Raw genomic sequence first — 23,109 nt, forward strand, 5'->3', positions numbered from 1 at the left:
AGGGGTTCGGAGTCGGCTTCGTAGGTCATACCGGTGCCTTGCGGTCGAGATCGACCCTTACAGCGATTAAGTGGCCGCGGAGAGGAAGTCCTGGTAGCGGTGCTGTGGTGGCATCAGTTTACTGGGTTGGATCAGAGCCCGCGGTTGGAAAAGGGGTCCCCGGCAAGGGTTGGGACAGGTGGAGACCCTGCTGTCAGCAACCTTCTGGTGCAGCTGATAGGGCCTGGAGGGTAGTAATATCCTTGCCTTCAGGTCAGATCGGGTTGCACGTGGGCATCAGTTCTTGATGTCTGCCAAGCAGTTGGGCGCGGGCGGGGTTGACCCTACCCGCCTTCCGAGGACATAGGAAGTGGTGAGGACCACTCGGAAAACTAGCTAAGCGCCAGCATGCTACCGTGATGGACTCTCCAAAGCGAGTCATCGATGTTCGTAGCTGCAGGCTACGCAGCTAACCTTGAGGGTGCGATGTGCACTAGCCCCTCTCTGAAGCAATGCCTTATTGGTGGTTGCGAAGAGACGAAGGATTTGGCGACCATAGGAATGTGTTTTAGTGGGTCGAGGAGAGATTAGTCCTGGCTTATACTATTGTTGTAGAAGACGGCCTTAACCTCACACTACCCTAACCTTCCTGATAGGGTGTCTGTTGAGCAGATTTCCCCCCTATGGATTAGAGAAAAAGAGCTATGTTCAAGAGTAGACTGTGGGCATCATAGTCTGTTGCAGTCCCCGGCGAAATTCGAATGAGCTGGAAAGTTCACCCGAAACTCTTACGCAGTTTTGCATGTCTTCCATCGTTGCTTTGTTCAGTCTAGTCAGCTTCCCAGGGAAGCCGTTTTCGTCCATGATTCTCCATAGCTCAGCACGGTCGATACTGTCGTATGCTGATTTGACTCGATGAACAGGTGATGAGTTGGGACCTGGTATTCACCGGATTTCTGGAGAATTTGCCATACGATAATGATCTGGTCCATTGTCGACCAGCCATCAATGAAGCCGGCTTGATAACATCCCACGAACTCATTCGTTTTAGGTGACAGACGACGGAGGATGACTTTGTAGGCAGCATTCTAAATAGTGATCGCTCTGAAGTGCTCACATTCCAAAATGGTTGTCTTTCTTGTGAATGAGGCAGATCACCCCTTTCTTCCACTCCTCTGGTAGCTGTTCGGTTTCCCACACCCAGACTATAGCTATCAACCAGTGCAGACAGATGGCCAACTTTCTGGGTCAATCTTGATGAGCTTAGCTGCGATACCTTCCTTACCAGCTGCTTTGTTGGTTTTGAGCTGGTGAATGGCATCCTTAACTTCCCTCAGCGTGGGAATTGGCTCATTTGCGCCCTCTGCTGTATTGGCGTAGTCGTTCCCTCCGTTGTCGTCTGCCGTGCCTACGTCCTAAACGCCCCATTCAAGTGCTGCTTCCACCTTTCGATCACCTCACGTCCGTGCATCAAAAGGTTCTCCCTGCATATTTTGACTCACGGCACGAAGCCGTTGCGGGATGCGTTGAGCTTCTGGTATGATCGCTGTGTTTATTGGTAACGGCGCAGTAGTTCAATTTTTTCGCACTCCGCACTTTCCAGGCGGTACTTTTTCTTCCGAAAGAGACTGGTCTGCTGTTTCCGCTTCTGTTTGTAACGTTTCAAGTTCTGCCGGGTTCCTTGCTGCAGCATTACCGTCCGTGCTGTGTTCTGCTCCTGCAAACCGCTCTGCAATCCTCGTCGAACCATTCGTTTTGTCCTGTAGAGCTACGATGCCGTAACCGCGGTCCATCAGTAGAACAGCGAGTATGCGGGTGCTCCCAATGAAGTTGAAAGATCAGCAGTTCCACGCACCGAGTTTTCAATCGTAAGTCGTTTTTGTTCGCTGTATTCGTTGCCGTTTGTCTCGGTTCGTATTATTCAGTTGCTGATTTTCCGTTACAATGGTTTTTACTGCTATCTCGTAGGGCCGGACACCAACCGCCTACTTTCCGGAGGACCATAGTGCACAGTTAAGCTTAAAGTCCTTCCCTGGCATCCAGGCGTTGATCAGCCACCCTTAACATGGTGATCAGGCGCTATTGTGAACACGCTCCTCCTGGAGAACAGACGCTCAGGTTTTCAGAAGCAAAATCGCCCTTTCCTGTCAGCGTACGGCCAAAGTTCCCAATCTACCCTAAGGTTGCTCGCAACCCGGCCGGTGCCACGCGGAGGTAGGGATAGGAGTTGCTGGTCAGAGGTTAGTGATCTTAAAGGAATCTGTATTGCGCGAATTACCCAGCCTTTACCGTGCCAAAGTAGAAAAATATGAAAAGTTATTAAATAAGCACTATAATGTGAACTTGTGCTCTCTTGACTTTATCCCATGTCAGCTGAGCTTAAAATCAAAGACATTCCCAACCCTAAAGGTATTATGGGGCAGACTGTTTTGCTTTCTTTCAAGTTCCAAGGCATTCAGCAGCCCTCATCATTAGGGCACATTTCAACTATAGTATACCAACCACCAGTGAGTGAGTGTAGAGAACTAAGCCCGGCCCGCGTATATTTCTTTTACAATGTAAACTCATTTGAAAAAGCGTGCCACAAGCTTTCATTTGTGCTTTGTGCAAATGGCGAATGGAAATGGAACACTCACGATGACGAGGACGACGACAACGACGACGGTGTGTGGTGCAATACAATTTATAGGTTTTGTTCATTTTTTATTCTCTAGCTTTGGCTCCCTTACAAAAGGAGGAAATGCGATGGTTTCGTTTCCATTCTGTATACGTACGCCCTAAAATGCGACCGAATGCACCAAGCTCGATACAGCTCTCATGGCAGTCAGTGACTGAATTTCTGTTTGTATGTTGGTAGGTATACGCCCTCTTTGTGTACTGGTTCTGTCTCTCCCTCTCTTCAGATGAGGATAAACGCAATTAAATGGTCTCCAGCGTAGAGCCAAGCTCCGGTATATTTTCAACAACAGTGCTTCAAAAGGTAATAAAAGCTGCTTCAAGTCAAAATAAATTTAATTACGTTTATATTTGCAAAAAGATGCGAGACTTTCAGAGCGGTTGATGTTTGTGCAGTTAATGAGCCAAACTGAAGCTGAGTGCTGCCGAATGTAGTTGCACATTGCGAAATAAAACCTATTCATACTTGAGTAATTACCGGAAATTGTTAGCCGAATGTTGCAAAATGTAATAATATTCGTCTAAAATGTATCTGTTTACCCTTCTTACACCCAAAAGAAGGGTATAAATATCGTTATTTGGTTTTTGCAATTTCTCATCGTAATAGGCTGTTTTACCTCATGCAAATCTGACAGGAAAAGGCCTACTTTCCCACACCAAACTAGCAGTGCTGTAATGGTTCATTACAGCACTGATTTGCGTTGCGTAATGAACCATTACAGCACTGTTTTCAGTTTTGATCAACTTCTTGATGATTTCTGGACGCAGCTCTGAAAAAATGTGACAAATGCACAGTATAACCTGTTACGATCAGACTTTCTTAAACATGGCTATGAGCATCAGTGTACAGTTTGATGAAAAGTTTCGTTAAAAACTATCCTCAAGCGGTAATTTATGAAATTGCAAAAAACGTTGTACGCAACTCGGTGCAGAACTCGATTTTTCCAGCACTCGTCGTAATTATCCAACTCGGCAAGCCTCGTTGGATAAATGTACGACTCGTGCTGTAAAAATCTTCATTCTGCACCTTGTTGCGTAAACTACTATTTTCGATCTGAGGCCCGGGGGCCGAGTCTTATATACCAATGAACTCAGCTCGACGAACTGAGCAAATGTCTGTATGTGTGTGTATGTGTGTATGTGTATGTGCGTTACAAAAAAAAGTCACGCACGTTTCTCAGCCGTCTGTTGACCGATTTGGGTTCTCTTGGAAGCAAATGAAAGCTACTACCGTCAAGGCACCATTCACCGTGGATCTAAGAGGATTCGGGGCAAATTAAGGCTGTCATTTCACACCAGCCTTATAAACATTGTTGGTGCCGCTTTTAATTGCCTTCATTATAGGTTAAAATTAAAGCAATATCCACATAAGTACAAAATTTGGTGATATAGTACAAATAGTAAAGGGTAGTAGGGTCGCCTAATTCCGTGGTAGGTCACCATTCACCGTGGTAGTAGGGACCCATTCACCGTGTATGAGAAATTTTATTCTACTTTGTTTAAAAATGATCAAAACAATCCGGCCAAGGGAATTTTCTTCGTTTAAATTAATTTCAAGTAATAACTTGCAAGATTTTATTAGAAAAACGAATGTTCAAATTTTCGATTTTTTTTCTAGATATATGGGACAATATGGGGCACGGGGAATGGAGACCATTGATTTTTAGGGTACCCATTTACCGTGCCTTTTTGTTTCAATTAAAAAGTACGAGTAATCGTACTTTCTTGTTGAACTTACTTCGGTAATGCAAAATACATACCTGATATGTGAATTTAATTGCTTCTTGGTGGAATAAAAACGTTACTACATTTAGTTTATCGCTTAAATCACCTTAGCGCAGTTTTCGTTTTTTTCACTATGAATGCAGTGAACGAGCAGAAACCCGCTTCATGTAAACACACTTTGGTGTCAAAATGATACTTTTAAATGATTCTAATAAGCGTTTTGACATGGTAACAATACATTAGTGTTGTATTGGTGAAATTGAAGGGAAATTGTCATATCATTCAATCATAATATGGAAATAATGAAAAAATATTCGAAGGCGCACGGTGAATGGAGCCCCCACGGTGGATGGCGCCTTGACGGTACTTCCTAGTAGAACGCTATTGAATTTTTTTTCGATTGGACGTTTGGTTATCGAGATATCTCTCGAAGAGTACTTATGAGTCATACATCTAAACTTTTTAAGATTTTTGACCAAGTGTATCATAATAAATATCTTAGCCGTCTGTCAACCGATTTCGGTTCTCCTGGCACCAAATGAAAGCTACAACATTCTAGTAGAACCCTAAACAATTTCATTAGGATTGGATATGGTTGGATATGGTTACCGAGATATTTTTCAGAGAGTACTTGGGAGTAATACAGGTTAACTTTTTGAGAGATTTTTGACCAAGGGTACCATAATAAATATCTCAGCCGTCTGTCAACCGATTTGATTTCTCTAAGCACCAAATCAAAGCTACAATATCCTTGTAAAAGGCCATGAAGTTTTATTTCGATTCGACATTCAATTACTAATATAGAGGGATTCCACGGAGGCACGCAAGTCGATCCTGAGCGACCATTTCAAAAATATCTGAAACTTTGCACAGTTTTTCAATTTCATCTAAAACGTCATTTTTCGATATCAAATCTTCATATAGAGTCACGTCTAACTTTTCAAAAGGGTGTATGTGAAAATGGTTGAAAAATATTCAAAAAGCTGCACAGCAAAAACGGTTCGTTCGATTGTTATGATTTTTTCAGCAAAGTTAGATAACTTAATGGGGATTGCTAAGAAAATATACACTGTAAAAAATTTTTTTTTTGCATTAAAAAAATATCATTTTTGTCACACAAACTCAAATATCTCAAAACCCTATCTTTTTACCAACGTGATTTTTTCAGGGAAAACGGTCCATTATATTAGCTATCTACCATAAAAATTTGGTGATGGTAAACTAATAAACAAAAAAGTTATGATATTTCAAACATTTCACAATTTTTACATTTAGTAAAAAAAATATGTTTTTTTTACCGTGTACATTATTCAGAGAATCGCATTATGATGCTGATTTTATTGTTAAGGCTACCGCATGAATTAAACAAGTTATTTTCATGATATTTTTATTTAATTATTCATAACTATTATAGCATCTATTAGAAACTTAGACGCGATCCAGTGTAGTGATCAAAAGTATTGATAGTGTCATTATTTTTATTGTACGTGACTGGCGAAAAATTCTGTTAATAGGGTTAAAACCTGTTGATAATAAGAAACATAAGTAATATTATTTTTAAGATTAAAGCTGCAAAACAAAAGTTTTATATAGACGAATGCGTCTAGTTTACCTGCAAAAAACTTACCTCTTAGATAATAGATTTTATGATGGAGAGAAAGCGAGTAACTGCAACACCAACAAATACATAATAGGTGCATACCACGACAATGCTCTAGACGTCTAGTTTACCTGCAAAAATTTACCTATCAGAGAATAGAATCATAAATATCGGGAGGAAGCGAGTAACTTCAACAACAACAAAATTGTGTTGCATTTAATGCATGATAGGTACCATGACAATGCTCACGAAAAAGCAAAAAATTACTACCGCTATGGTTATTAAGGATTGTAAAGTAAAAGTTTTCTTCAGTCAAGTAAACGACACCAAACTAGTCAGTAAAAACTTGAAAGTGATTTTGTTAATTAAAATCTAACGAACAACATGAGTAGTCGCTTTCTCAACTGTTGTAGGCCGTTTGCAGAAAAAAAGTGCTCAAAAGAGTTACGAAATCTCACCGAAAGCACCATAGATAAACTGAAAGCGACAGGTTATGCTCCAATGTCCACATTGAATACAAATTTACGCATTTGCACGTCCTGCCGTCTAAACGTTGACAAACGAGCAATCTGTATATCATCGGAAGAGCAGGGCGCAGGAAGTTCGAAAACGACAACAACTGAGGAATTACTAGAAGTTCCAAGTGCAGAGAGCCTTGCCACCGTACCATCAGCGACATCTGTTTCAACAAATCAATCGGAAGATGAGTGTATTCAAAAGGTAAACATCGAACGCTTTAACGAGGGCATAGCTGGGATAAAAGTGACTCCGATTAAATGGACGAAGATGGACTACGTTTATTATCCAGAGAAAAAATACCGTGAAATAAACGAAGCTGTACGTAGAAACCTCTTCAAATTAGGACCTGAGGATGTGGAAAATACAGACTACGATGAGGTAATTATGAATATGAAGGAAAGGTTCTCGAATCCAGCCACGACAAGGAAAGAAAAATTATTGATTTTGTCGATGCTGCCAAGTTCGTGGTCTATTCAAGATGCCATTGATGAGTTCGAAACCAATAGATATACAGTAAAAGAGGCAAAACTATTTAAGAATAACTGTCTTTCGACCAAAAATACTAGGTCTAGTAATGCGTTAACAGACGAGGCAAAAGAAATAGTAGTTCAATATTTTGAAGATGATGAAGTAAGTCGAGCTATGCCTGGCCAGAAAGATTATGTATCAGTAAAACAAGATGGAAAGCGTCAAGCAATCCAAAAACGATTAATGATGACGACATTGAAAGAAGCTTACACACGCTTCAAGGAAATTCACAATAATATTAAAGTAGGTTTTTCCTCATTTGCAAGCCTTCGGCCAAGGCAATGCAAGCTTCTTTCCAATTCAGGAACACATAATGTTTGTGTGTGCACAACCCATGAGAATATTAACCTTATTTTACATAGTTTGAAAAGAATAAATTTAACAAAGGATATTTACATGTTAACTGGTAGTCTTTTGTGTGAAAATACAACATCAAATTGCTATCTACGATCTTGTTCGGATTGTCCAGATTCTTCATTATTGGAAAATACTTTATTCGGTGAGTTTGAAGAAAAATATATTGATCAGTTATCATTTGAGCAATGGGTAACCACGGATAGGTGTGACCTAGAAACAATTGTAAAACCTGTAGATGAGTTTGTGTCATATTTTTGCTTGAAGTTAGAAAGTTTAATCCCTCACGATTTCATTAAAACAGAGCAATCCAGCTTTTTAAAAAATACGAAAAATACGTTACAAAATGGTGAATTTTTAGTCATTTGTGATTTTTCTGAAAATTACAGTTTTGTATTGCAAGATGAAGTTCAGTCCCATCACTGGAACGTGCAACAAGCTACAATTCATCCATTCGTTATTTATTTTAATGGAAGTTCGCAAATTGAACACTTTAGTTTCATTATAATTTCCGAAGATTTAAGGCACGATTCAATATCCGTAAACTTGTTCATTGCCAAAATGATTAACTTTTTACGCGTTGATAAACATAAAGAAGTCAAAAAGATATATTTTATGTCTGATGGAGCAGCGTCGCAGTACAAAAACCGTAAGAATTTTTCGAGCCTATGTCAATTTAAATCAATGTACGGAATTGATGCAAAATGGCATTTTTTTGCTACGTCACATGGCAAAGGTCCTTGTGATGCTATTGGAGGAACAATAAAGCGCATGGCCACAAGAGCAAGTTTAGCCAAAGAACGTGAGCATCCAATTAAAACTGCGAAAGAACTTTTTAAATGGGCGAATCGTAGAAAAGAAAAAGATTTAACCAAATTATCATTTTGTTTTACTACTACGGAAGAGTACGAAATAAAGGCTTCAGAGCTCAGCGAGCAATATAATAACGCGAAAACGATCCAAGGAACCCAAAAATTCCATTGTTTCATTCCATTGTCAGAAAATAAAATTAAAGCAAAACTATACTCAAACTGTTCTGACAATAATGCCAAAGTGTTCGATATTGTAAAAAAATAAATAAAATCAAATAAAAAATAAGTAAAACTGTTTTCATAATCTCATAACCCATAATAAAATCCAAACCCAAAACTCTTAGCCCTCTCTTACCCCTATTGTGTCAAATCTATGATTATTGTTGTGTAATTTGAGAATTCATTTATATGTATAAATATTATATGTATATATATTATATGTATATATATTACATGTATATACATTAGACTGGGTCAACAAAGTCGATTTTTTGGAACAATGCTTTTTCGATTCCTTTTAGCGTCCAAAACAACTGTGCAGAATTTGGGAGCGATTGGTTGCGTCCCCGTATTCCGCTTTGCGATTGAAGTTTGTATGGAATTTAGTATGGGAAAACGTGCTTTTTTGCATTTTTCTCATAAATTGAAATTTTTCGTCTAAAACTATCTAACTAATGACGTTGAAGCATAGCCTAGGATATGCCGAAAAACTTTGCCGAAGACCGCAAAGTGATCCGACACTTGTGAAGAAAGTTATAACGCACAGATTGCCTGGTGGTGCTTATCATTTAGCATGTAAAGGAATAACATCAATAATAAAATCTCAGTTTTTGGCCTAAGTTACCAAGCGAATAACTTTTTTCACAAGTGTTGGATCACTTTGCGGTCTTCGGCAAAGTTTTTTGGTATATCCTAGGCTATACTTTAACGTCATTAGTTAAACGGTATTAGACAAAAGAATTCAACTTATGAGTAAAATGCAAAAAAGTACGTTTTCCCATACTAACTTCCATACAAATTTCAATCACAATGCGGAATACGGGGACACAACCAATCGCTCCCAAATTTTGCACAGTTGTTTTGGACGCAAAAAGGAGTCAAAAAAGCTTTGTTCCGGGTTGATGCGGTCAAATTTAAAGTTTCTCCATACAACGTTGACCCACTCTAATATACATATAATATAAATACATATAATATTTATACATATAATATACATAATACAAATGAATACACAAATATTGAATATCGTAAAAACAACTTGTTCAACTCCCGCAAGACCCTTAACAAAAAAAACAGCACCAAACTGTGATTCTCGAAATAATTTACACGGTAAAAAAAATTTTTTCTACTAAATGTAAAAAATTGTGAAATGTTTGAAATGTCATAACTTTTTTGTTTATTAGTTTACCATCACCAAATTTTTATGGTAGATAGCTAATATAACGGACCATTTTCCCTAAAAAAATGACGTTGGTAAAAAGATAGGGTTTTGAGATATTTAAGTTTTTGTGACAAAAATTATATTTTTTAATGCAAAAAAAATATTTTTTTTACAGTGTATATTTTTTTAGTAATCACCATTTAGTTATCTAACTTTGCTGAAAAATTCATAACAATCGAACGAACCGTTTTTGCTGTGCAGCTTTTTGAATATTTTTCAACCATTTTCATATACACCCTTTTGAAAAGTTAGTCGTGACTCAACATGAAGATATGATATCGAAAAATGGTGATTTAGATGGAACTGAAAAACTGTGCAAAGTTTCAGCTCAATAGAAAATCATGAATTAAAAAAAGTCCTAAATTTTGATGCTGTTGCTTGGAATCGCTCTATATCTTACGATGAGTATCTCAATAAATTATTTTTTTATTGTTATATTCATTTGTTATCTTGCATGAGTTTTTGACCAGTCTATGGGAAATTATTTTTCAATAAATAACGCTTACCTCATACAAAGTGTATACTAGCAGGTTATTGTTTTCAACAAAATTATAAATAACAAATTACAAATACACAGGAATTCTATGAAAACTAACAATATGTTAAATGAAAGCTTTGAATTTATATATTGTGGGAAAAATGCATGAACCAAACAGCCAAAATAACTAGCTAATGCCAAAACTGATTAACTTAGTAGATATATCATTTTTGTCCTTTCTACACCATAACCATGAATACCAAGTACTTCGGAGCTAATTTAACCGACTGATTAAGAGATATTAGATAAAGTGTGTCTCGCTGATTTTCTTACCCATTTGTTAATCGATTCAAGATCTTTTGGCGGTTAACAAGAGATACTATATTCCAGAATATGTAAGCTATTTTTCAAACATTCCATAAAAGATTCTAGGAGGTGTCTGACATTTCTGGTAGTTTAGGCCATGGTCTGATTTTTTTGGAAACCTAGTGGATTGGTTGCCAAATCCACAATATTTTCTAGAACTTTTGGTCAATTACACAAAATAAATATGTTAAATATTAATAATACAACAATAACTTTAATAAGTGTAAGAAGGGTTCTATTCACCATAGGTGGATTAAATCGGGTTTTTTTTATTTTAGAGGGCTTTTCTCGTAAAAAAGTATTTTTACCATGAAAACATACATACAACATACATGTATTTTCTCCACATTACATTCAAGATAAGATATAATCAACAATTGTACGCCACAGTACTCGGTTTGCGACTGGCGCTCCCCTCGGTCATGCAAATTGCTCGCCAGATAACGCTCCACCTGGTCCGCCCACCGCGATGCATCGTTTTCTCTGCGCTGCAAACCTCGTGCCAACCGGGGAGCAGAAACTAACACAAATTTTGAATGGTTGTTGTCCGGCATTTATGCAAAATGCTGATACCCACCCACAGTGGCTGATTTCGTCATTTTAGCGCGCTTAATTAATAACTTTTTAACTATGACATTTAGCGTCATGGTGTCTTCGAGAAAGTTTTTTGCTATAATAAGGAGCTTCTTTTGAACTATTGTAAAAAAGGATCAATCCCCCTAAAAGTGAGAGAGAAATTTTTTTTTTTACATTTTTCAAGATACAAGGTTGGTGTCTTCACAAAAGTTGTAGATAATGTTATTTGGAGCAACTTTTTCAAAGACGCCAAGTTTGTAACTCCGTTACTTTTCAAGATACGTTACGTTTTTTATCATCAGCCCCTTGAAAAGGGTTTTTGCGCAATAACTTTCGAAGGATTGATTCTACATTTTTCTGATGTTCTACAAAGTTATAGATAATGGTAAAACACATAACTCCGCCGAACACGACATTCTTCTAATTTCAAAAATAAAATAGTTATAACGGTTTTTATAGTTTTTTGGGCCATATTTCAAGCATATATAACCTAGCTATAGGCAATTATATGCAAATTTCCTTTTACGCATGTGAATATACAAGTAATTACCTCTCTTAGAAAGCCAAAACCATCAAACTGTAAGAAACTGTAAGATGGTTTATGTACAGAAACTTTCAACCATCTATGTTACTTTTATATGGGATTTATTCCATATCTTCAACATATTTATTTGACAGTTCATAGCAGCTTGCATTTTTATTGCTATTGTACGTGTGTGTGAATATATAGAATGGATTGTGGTGCATTCTGGAGCATTCATGAAGTACGTTACCCGAAAACTTACCATCTATTTATATTTTCTGACTAACTGACAGTGCTGCATGTAGTCCACGAAATGAGCGAACGAAGTGCCATTTTTTCTCAAATTCTACACTTGCGCGTGACATATTTTGTGAACGCTCCCTCTAGTGCATGTCTACAATAGTTATAGCTAATTATAAATCTTATTGTACTTTACAGTAAGGTGCTGTTTAATCGTGATCTGACAAAACAAGTAACACGTTATGCGTTATGCGTGGACTACGTGCAGCACTGTCAGTTAGTCAGAAAATAGAAGTAGATGCTAAGTTTTAATGTAACGTACTTCATGAATGTTGCAGAATGCACCACAATCCATTCTATATATTCACACATTTACAATAACAATAAAAATGCGAGCTGTAACGAACTCTAAAAAAAATATGGTGAAGATATGAATAAATCCCATATAAAAGTAACATAGATGGTTGAAAGTTTCTGTACAAAAACCATCTTACAGTCTCTTACAGTTTGATGGTTTTGGCTTTCTAAGAGAGGCAATTACTTGTATATTCACATGCGTAAAAGGAAATTTGCATATAATTGCCTACACACCAAATTTTTTTCGCTGAAAATCAGCAAAGTTTTGCTGAATTTTGCCGAGCTGAAATTTCAGCAATCCGTTCAGCAATAAAAATTACTGAAATTTTCAGCAATTTCGGATGTCATCGCGAATGACAGAAGTTTACTGAAAAAAATCAGCAAATTGTTGCGGATTGCTGAAAACTCAGTGATTTCGACCGGCGTGGGATTCGGCAGCACATTGCTGATGGATTTCAGCAAAAAAAATCAAAATAATAAAAACCCGTTTTTAATTTTGGAATTAACTGATTTATTCGATTAACAAGGTAAAGATTTATTTGATTTTCAGTTTTATTGAAAATTGATTTAAAAAAAGTACAATATTTGTGGAAGTTGGATGAGTTGTTGGTAGTGAGACCGGATGCTTCAGAAGATCACGGGAATGTCGTTGGATCCGTTGATATTCGGATGCTTGCAATTGCGGACATTGTATCGTCTAAAAGAAGAAAGATACGAATATAATAACAGTTATTTGCGTTGAATATTGATACATACCTGCATGGAGGGATAGTACTGTTGAATCATGCATTTAAAACACTTTACAACGAAAACACTCCTCGAATAATACTGGATTTAGGCATCGATGGAATAAGTGGTGTACACAGCCATGTTTTTTTTCTATTTTGACAGGTGGCTGGTCGAGGTGGCGAGCTGTCGGAAAAAATTACTGAATTTTCAGAAATTCAGACGACTTTGCTGGCTTTCGGCAAACACAGTCGGTTTACTGATTTTTTCAGTAAAGTTCATGTTTGCTGATTGGGATTCAGCAAAGCATTTTGCTGAAATCTTAAATTGATTTTTGGTGTGTAGCTAGGGTATATATGCTTGAAATATGGCCCAAAAAACTACAAAAACCGTTATAACTATTTTATTTTTGAAATTAGCGGGATGTCGTGTTCGGCAAAGTTATGTATTTTACCATTATCTATAACTTTGTAGAACATCAGAAAAATGTAGAATCAATCCTTCGAAAGTTATTGCGCAAAAACCCTTTCCAAGGGGCTGATGATAAAAAACGTAACGTATCTTGAAAAGTAACGGACTTACACATTTGGCGTCTTCGGAAAAGTTGCTCCAAATAACATTATCTACAACTTTTGTGAAGACACCAACCTTGTATCTTATAAAATGCAAAAAATAATTTTTTTATCTCACTTTTAGGGGGATTGATCATTTTTTACAATAGTTCAAAAAAAGCTCTTTATTATAGCGAAAAACTTTCTCGAAGACACCAAGACGCTAAACGTCATAGTTAAAAAGTTATTATTTAAGCGCGCTAAAATGACGAAATCAACCACTGTGATACCACACCGTATCCTGCCGACTTTGACCACCTTCTGGATGATAGCCAGGAATTTCTCCAAGGGTTCCTCCAGAAGTTGCATCTGGAATTGCTTTTGGAATTCCTTCAGGCTTTTCTCCGGTAAATTCTTCAAGCATTCCTTCAGGAATTCTGCCAGAAAATTCCAGTATTTCCTCCAGGGATTCCCCCAGGTTTTTTTCCAGAGTTAAAGGATCCTCAATACTTCAAGAGATTTCTTCAGAAATTCCTTTGGAGACTCCTCCTGGAATGCGTTCCAGAATTCAATCGGAGATTCCTCCAAGAGTTCTTTCACGGATTGCTGCAGGAAAGCATCCAGGTAGTTCTCCAGAGATTCCGCTAGGAATTCCTTCAGGAGAAATAAGGATATCCTCCAAATATTCCTTCAGAAATTCCGTCAGGGATTCCTCCAGAAATTCCTCTACGATTGCCTGAATGAGAAGGATTCCTTCAGAATTCTTTCAGGCATTACTTGAGGAATTCTTCCAGGAACTTATCCAGGGATTTCCCAGAAATTCATCTAAGAATTTCTCCTCCAGAGATTCCTTACTCCAGGGATTTCTTCAGGCATTCCTTCAGGCTTACCTCCAGGGCTTTAATTCAACAGTTTCTCCAGGAATTCCTTCAGAAAGCCTAACAGACAATCCTCCAGGGATTCCTTCTGGAATTTCACTAGGTTTTCCTCCAGAAATTCTTCCAGGGATTTTTTCAGAAATTTCTCCAGGGATTCCTCCCAGAATTCCTCTGGGAATTCCTCCTGGAATTCCTCCAGGAATTCAATTAGAGATTCCTCCAGAATTTCTTTCAGGGATTGACCCAGGAATTCATCCAGGTATCTCTCCAGAGATTCTTCCAGGAATTCCTCCTAGGAAAAATCAAGAAATCCACCAGATATTGCTTCAGATATACCCCCAGTGTTTCCTCTAGGGATTCCTCCAGAAATTCTTCCAGATATTTCTCAAGGGATTCCCCCAGGCATTCCCGCAGGAACTCTTCCAGGGATTTTTCCAGGAACTCCTCCGGGGAGTTTTCCGGGAATTCATCCAATTCTCCCAAGGATTTTTGCTGGTTTTTTGAATACTCCAAAAAATCTTGCAAGGATACTTCCGGGAATACGTCAATTGACATTTCTTTAGGACTATTTTCTGGGGCATATACTCCAGTATATGAGTATATAAAACTATCTTTGGGAAAAATTCCGGCAAAGGTGCCCACGGAACAATACTACTGAAGGTTTATTCTTAAAGGAATACAGATCCGAGCATTCCTTTATTGCTAATAAGCATATACAAACTAGACGATTATTTTCTGAAAGAACTCCAGTTAGTTATAAAGATGATGAACATTAAAACATTTTCAAAAAAAAAAAACTTCCGATGGGTTTCCATTATGTTTGAAAAAATGTTGGAGCAAATCATGAAGAATATCCATTGATGTGTGGATATTATAACAAAAAAATATTAAAAAAGACACGGACACGTTCAATGCTTCCAATGCTATAATGCTCTTTGAAAGAAGCACGACACTAGACAACGGATGGAGCATGCAATGCTCAGTAGCACAATCGAAAACTTTGCCTGACAGCTGCGGCGGAAATCGAACCTACGCTCCTCAGCACGATTCGACTAAGTGCTTGGTAACACTAGCCGCACGGCTACGAAGCCACAAATATAATGAGCTCCAGAAAAAATATGGCACGAGTAAAGAAACATCTTTAATCTTCCAGAAATTAACTACCGCTACCTTGTGTAGAACAGGCGATCTATTATCAACATACCTACAAAATACAACAGCGTGACTTCTGAAAGGTTAAACAATGCTTTTAGAATAAAAATGTTATTACATTCAATTGCATTGTGTTGCGTTTATAGAGTTATAAAAGCTAGTAAGTAAAAATTTACTAAAGGGTGCTCGCCCCTCTCTGGCCGAAAAGCTGGCTACGCCCTTGAATAGCGTTGTTGGTAATAAATGATGATATCAGCCAATTAGTTTGTAGGTTAAAAGGTCGAAAGATCAAAAGGTCGAAATAAAAAAAGTACGACAAAAGGTCGAAAGTACAAGTGGTCAAAAGGTCGAAAGTTCGAAAGAAAAAAAACCGACCGAAAAAGATCATATTATTTTTAATCTTCTTCTTTCTTACTTAACATTATCATTGCAACTTGGCCTGCATCTTTCAACTTTGTGATCTTTTAGTAATTCCGCAGTTATAAAATGGAGGGCTTTCTGTGCCTGCCATTGCGTTAACTTGTATATTTTATAACAAACACAATATTACACTATATCTAGAAATTCGACTTGAATTTGGGCTTAGTGTAATAGATTAATGTCAGTTCTTAGGAGTAACATATTTACGGCTATACGCGTGATTACACATTACTGATTCCTATATATTTTTGCCTTCTTTGAAAAATTAACTGTTCTTTCTAGTAATGCTTTTGACATTTTTTTTTGCGTGCTTACTAATAATATAATTGTTCATTATATTTTGCCTTCTTTTAAAATAGGTCGTTCTTGCGAATTATACTATCACAGCGGTTAATCTGACTTTAGATATGTCCAATGAGATCTCCTTTAAGGATCTACTAAAATTCCGGGGACCGTGACGTAGTGGTCACACGTTTATTGTGGATGATCATGGGTTCTATCCCAGCACCGACACTTGTAATTTTTCGTCAGTTGCTTTTTTATCAACTTCTAGTTCAATGTACTTATTATTCATTGATTTTTTTATATTTACAGGCGTAGACCGCTATTATGAAGGTTACCTCCTTCCTGTGCTTTATCAAAGCACAAAAAATAAGGATTATTTTTTCCTAGATTTTTTTTCCTATGAATTTTTCAAGAAGTTTCTCCAAGTATTTCTCCAGGAAGCTCGTAAGAAATTCATCTTGGGATTCCCTCAAAAAAGGCACGGTAAAGGCTGGATGGGTATGCTGCGCAATTCAGACCCATTGTGATCCACTAGTTTCTGCCCAGCAACTCCTATCCCTACATCCTCGCGGTACCGGCCGGAAGCTATGAGCAACCTTAAGGAAGATCGGGTAACCAACCCCGGTGGGAACTTTGGTCGTAGGCTGACAGGGAAGGGGGGTTTGTTTCGGCAAATCTGAGCGACTGTTCTGCAGGAGGAGCGGCTCACAACAGCGTCTGATCCCCATGTTAGGGGCGGCTGATCTACGTCCGAGTGCCAGGGAAGGACTCTAAGCTCAACTGTGCACTATGGTCCTCCGGAGAGTAGGGGGTTGGTGTCAGGCCCTACGAGCCAGCCGTAAAAAACCCATTGTAACGGAAAATCAGCAACAGAATAATACGAACCGAGACTATCGGCAACGACCCCAGCGAACAAAAAGGACTTGCGATTGGAAACTCGTTACGTGGAACTGCCGATCTCTCAACTTCATCGGGAGCACCCGCATACTCGCCGATATACTGAAGAACCGCGGGTTCGGAATCGTAGCGCTGCAGGAGGTGTGTTGGACAGGATCTATGGTGCGAACGTTTAGAGGTAATCATACCATCTACCAGAGCTGCGGCAACACACGCGAGCTGGGAACAGCTTTCGTCGTGATGGGTGATATGCAGAGGCGCGTGATCGGATGGTGGCCGATCGACGAAAGAATGTGCAGGTTGAGGATCAAGGGCCGATTCTTCAATATTAGAATAATAAACGTGCACAGCCCTTACTCCGGAAGCACTGATGATGACAAAGACGCATTTTACGCGCAGCTCGAACGCGAGTACGACTGCTGCCCAAACCACGACGTCAAAATCATCATAGGGGATCTAAACGCTCAGGTAGGCCAGGAGGAGGAATTCAGACCGACGATTGGAAAGTTCAGCGCCCACCAGCTGACGAACGAAAATGGCCTACGCCTCATCGATTTCGCCGCCTCCAAGAACATGGCCATTCGTAGCACCTTTTTCCAGCACAGCCTCCCGTATCGTTACACCTGGAGATCACCACAACAAACAGAATCATAAATCGACCACGTTCTGATTGATGGACGGCACTTCTCCGACATTATCGACGTCAGGACCTATCGTGGCGCTGATATCGACTTTGATCACTACCTGGTGATGGTTAAACTGCGCCCAAAACTCTCCGTTATTAACAATGTACAGTACCGGCGGCCGCCCCGGTACGATCTAGAGCGACTGAAGCAACCGGATGTCGCCACCGCATACGCACAGAATCTCGAGGCAGCGTTGCCGGACGAGGGTGTGCTCGATGTGGCCCTTCTAGAGGGCTGCTGGAGTACAGTCAAAGCAGCCATTAACAACGCAGCCGAGAGCGCCATCGGGTACGTAGAACGGAGTCGACGAAACGATTGGTTCGATGAGGAGTGCCAAGAGGAGTGCAGAGCGGTTCTGGAGGAGAAGGATGCAGCGCGGGCGGTAATGCTGCAGCATGGAACCCGACAGAATGTGGAGCGATACAGACAGAAGTGGAAGCAGCAGACCCGTCTCTTCCGGGAGAAAAAGCGCCACCTGGAAGAAGCGGTGTGCGAGGCAATGGAACTGCTGTGCCGTTCACAAGAAACACGTAAGTTCTACCAGAAGCTCAACGCATCCCGCAAAGGCTACGTACCGCAAGCCAAAATCTGCAGGGATAAGGACGGGAGCCTCCTGACGGACAAACGTGAGGTGATCGAAAGATGGAAGTAGCACTTCAACGAGCACCTGAATGGCGAAGAGAATGTAGGCACGGAGGACCAAGGCAGCGGAGGAAATGACTATGTTGGTGCAGCAGAGGACGGGAACGAACCAACTCCCACGCTGAGGGAAATTAAGGATGCCATTCACCAGCTCAAAAACAACAAAGCGGCTGGTAAGGACGGTATCGCAGCAGAACTCATAAAGATGGGCCCGGAAAAGTTGGCCACCTGTCTGCACCAGTTAGTAGTCAAGATCTGAGAAACCGAACAGCTACCAAAGGAGTGGAAGGAAGGGATAATCTGTCCCATCCACAAGAAAGGCGACAAGTTAATGTGTGAGAATTTTCGAGCAATCACCATTTTGAACGCCGCCTACAAAGTGCTATCCCAGATCATCTTCCATCGTCTCTCACCTAAAGTAAATGAGTTCGTGGGAAGTTACCAAGCCGGTTTCATCGACGGCCGGTCGACAATGGACCAAATCTTCACCGTACGGCAAATCCTCCAGAAATGCCGTGAATACCAGGTCCCAACGCACCACCTGTTCATCGACTTCAAAGCGGCATACGATAGTATCGACCGCACAGAGCTATGGAAAATCATGGACGAGAACAGCTTTCCCGGGAAGCTTACCAGACTGATAAGAGCAACGATGGACGGTGTGCAGAACAGCGTAAGGATTTCGGGTGAGCTATCCAGTTCATTCGAATCTCGACGGGGACTACGACAAGGTGATGGACTTTCCTGCCTACTATTCAACATCGCCCTGGGAGGTGTTATGCGACGAGCCGGGCTCAACAGCCGGGGAACGATCTTCACGAAATCCGGCCAATTTGTCTGTTTTGCGGATGACATGGATATTATTGCTAGAACATTTGGAACGGTGGCAGAACTGTACACCCCCCTGAAACGCGAAGCAGCAAAGTTCGGACTGGTGGTGAATGCGGCTAAGACAAAGTACATGCTGGTAGGTGGGACTGAGCGAGACAGGACAAGCCTTGGCAGCAATGTTACGATAGACGGGGATACTTTCGAGGTGGTAGAAGAATTCGTTTACCTCGGTTCCTTGCTAACGGCTGACAATAACGTGAGCCGTGAAATACGAAGGCGCATCATCAGTGGAAGTCGTGCCTACTATGGGCTCCAGAAGAAATTGCGGTCAAAAAAGATTCACCCCCGCACCAAATGTACCATGTACAAGACGTTAATAAGACCGGTGGTTCTCTATGGACACGAGACATGACGAGACAGACGAGCTCGAGGAGGACCTGCAAGCACTCGGAGTTTTCGAGCGACGGGTGCTAAGGACGATCTTCGGCGGTGTTCAGGAGAACGGTGTGTGGCGGCGAAGGATGAACCACGAGCTCGCTGCACTTTACGGCGAACCCAGCATCAAGAAAGTGGTCAAAGCCGGAAGGATACGATGCAAGAATGCCGGACAACAACCCTGCAAAGTTGGTGTTTGCTAACCATCCGGTTGGTACAAGTAGGCGTGGAGCGCAGAGAGCACGATGGGCGGACCAGGTGGAGCGTGATCTGGTGAGTGTTGGGCGTGACCGACGTTCGTTGGAGAGCTGCAGCTGCAAATCGAGTATTATGGCGGCAAATTGTTGATTCAGTATTATCATGAATTTGATGTTAACTAAATAAATGAAATGGGTATATTTTGTATAAGGGATATGTCTGGAGACCAAAAATGGCGACCAGAATATCCAAGATGGTGGTCTAAAATCCAAGATGGCGGCTGTTTAATCAAGTTTTAGGTTCTTAAACTATGCAATGTAGGTAAACTTGGTACCGGGAAGATAGCCGGAGTTGTCGAACAGAATATTGAATATGGAGTCTCAAAATTCAATATGGCGACTGGTTAATGAGATTTTAAGCTCTAAAATCATGCAACATGATATGAGGAAGAAGCCTGGACTTCAAAAATGGTGACAATAACATCCAAGATGGCGGTTCATAATCCAAGATAGCTACTCAAAATTCAAGATGGCGGCTGTTTTATAGAAATTGGGGCTCAAAAATCAAAAGATTTTTGGTGCAATGCTTCTTCTTTATGGCATTACGTTCCCATTAGAACTAGGCCTGTCTCTCTTCAACTAAGTGTTCTTTGATCACTTCCACAGTTATTAATAGAAGGGATTTCTTTACCTGCCATTGCATGAATTTGTGTATTGTGAGTTATGCACAATAATACACTATGCCCAGGCAGTCGGGAAAATTGTCACGACCGAAACGGAAATCGAACCCGCCGTCTCCGGATTGGCGATCCATAGCCTTAACCACTAGTTTAAACTGGAGAGTCTCCCTAACTGGAGAGTTTGTATCCGACTTATTAGGAAATAACAGGTAGGAAGAGGTTCTTTCTGCCGGATAAATGTAGGCCCTGTGCTGTGCTTGAGTTACCACAATCAGTCACTGATAGGTTTTCATACTAAATAGGGCACGTTTTTGTCTGATTTTTTTTTTGTATTATTAATCAGAATCTTATCATCGAAAATCCAAAGAGATATGATACCACTAGCAATTACATAAACCAATGTGTACTGCCGCACTGCCCATATTCGCATAGTCGATGTAAGCGCCATTGTACTTTTCAACATGCTTTTGGAATTTTAACAATGAATAAATAAAAAATTTCAAGATTTTTACCACGTTCACATCTAACTAAGGGTTAGATGTTGTGATCTATTGAATAAAACTGGTCACAAATATGCACACGAGATATATATTAGCTTTTGTACGATGGCATTGCCCATATAGCCGAGGCGGTAAACGCACGGGTATTCAGCATGACCATGCTGAGGGTGACGGGTTCGATTCCCGGTCGGTCCAGGATCTTTTCGTAAAGGAAATTTCCTTGACTTCCTTGGGCATAGAGTATCTTCGTGCCTGCCACACGATATACGCATGCAAAATGGTCATTGGCAGAGGAAGCTCTCAGTTAATAACTGTGGAAGTGCTCATAGAACACTAAGCTGAGAAGCAGGCTTTGTCCCAGTGAGGACGTTACGCCAAGAAGAAGAAGAAGAACGATGGCATTGCCAGTGGTGGTTACATCGACTATGCGAATATGGGCAGTGCCAACCAAGTACACTCCATCAGCATCCGAAAAGATGAAAGCAATCAATGAAATCTGTCAAACCCAACAACGCACGGGAAAACTCAGATTGAAAATTATCTCGCCATTCCGCCGCCTGTCATACCAACTTTTCGGTGCGACAAAAAAAAGAGGAAAAGGATCCTCTTTTTCCGGAAGTAGGCACCTACCACTGGCTGAATGGCATTCGAGATGAATCTCTCCGAATAATTCCGTTCAATTAAACCAGCCCATATATCTATCTACACGTAGCGCTGGCATCTCTTTTGCTGATGTTCTCGGTGTCAACGTGGTTCTTCTGGGGGTAGGAAATATGCTTTCCGGGAAGGTTTTTGAACCCCCGTTGGTTTTGGGGTGAAGTATGTTTGGGTGATGACCTGCTGCACACGATAGCATAAACAAGAGAAAAAAATAATTGATTTCTTATTACAGTTATGTGTTATTGGCATATTTATGTGATTGAATAATGATTTCTAATTATTTCTCTTTTTTTAGGTTTGTTGAAGTTGATACTTGCTCAATATTATAAAAATGCTTTTGGATATCATGTATCAGTGCACAGCTCATGAGCATCTATTTTTGTGTTTCAATTGGTTCATTACGTTAAGTTAAAAGATTACATATGTATTACACTTTGGACGGTTTTATTTGCAATTACTCCCTGCCACTTTACGAAAACGAATTAAAAACCCCTTCGACGCAATCACTTATCTCATCCTCCACCTTCGTTTTTTTTTTTCTTCTCACTTTCGCAGATTTCGTGATCCCACTGAAGGATGTCCGCGTGAGCGTGCCGGCAGCCATCCGGCGAGGCGATAATGCAAATTTGATCTGCGATTACGACATGGAAGGGGACACACTCTACTCCGTCAAGTGGTACAAAGGCAAGCGGGAGTTTTTCCGCTACCGGCCGAAGGAGAATCCATCGCTGAAGACGTTCCCGGTACTTGGCATCACCGTCGAGGTAAGTGCTACTGGAAGGAAATACGGTGTCACGGCGCTAGTGTTTTCAGTTTTAAATCATTGGTTCACTTATTGGAAGATGTTTGAAGAGTAAGCTTAATTGATGATTACTATTAATCAGCGGCTTAAAAAGGGCGGAAAGCCTAATATTTTACGTCAACTTATGGAGCATTTCCAGCTCAACGCACGAATCACGTAGACGCGACCATTTCAAATCAAATGAAATTTTGCTCATGTATGAGCCTCTACCTGGAAATGTTTTTCACGTTATTCATTTTGCAATATTCTTCACATAGCTTTTGAAAAGGGCGTATGAGAAAACCCTAAACATTTTCTTCAAAAAAAAAATACAACTCTGAAATAACTTGTTGGATTGAAATGATGTGATCCGGATCGCCAATTCGGAGACGGCGGGTTCGATTCCCGTTCCAGTCGGGAAAATTTTCTCGACTCCCTGGGCATAGTGTATCACTGTCCTTGCCCCACAATATACAAATTCATGCAATGGCAGGCAAAGAAAGCCCTTCAATTAATAACTGTGGAAGTGATCTAAGAACACTAAGTTGAAGAGAGGCAGGCCAAGTTCCAATGTGAACGTAGAGCCATAAAGAAAAAGAAGAAGAAGAAGATGT

General features: G+C 40.1%; 1 non-coding gene across 1 annotated transcript in view; it reads left to right on the forward strand.

Annotated features, from left to right (window-relative positions):
* Positions 1-23,109, forward strand: part of LOC109407210 (uncharacterized) — a 71,166-nt gene that overhangs the window by 13,746 nt on the left and 34,311 nt on the right. Inside the window, exon 2 of the transcript XR_003893744.2 lies at positions 22,270-22,478. This is a non-coding gene — a transcript (uncharacterized LOC109407210). The remainder of the gene's footprint in view (positions 1-22,269; positions 22,479-23,109) is intronic.

The sequence above is a fragment of the Aedes albopictus genome, chromosome 2 (assembly GCF_035046485.1).
Source record: "Aedes albopictus strain Foshan chromosome 2, AalbF5, whole genome shotgun sequence".
NCBI lineage: Eukaryota > Metazoa > Arthropoda > Insecta > Diptera > Culicidae > Aedes > Aedes albopictus.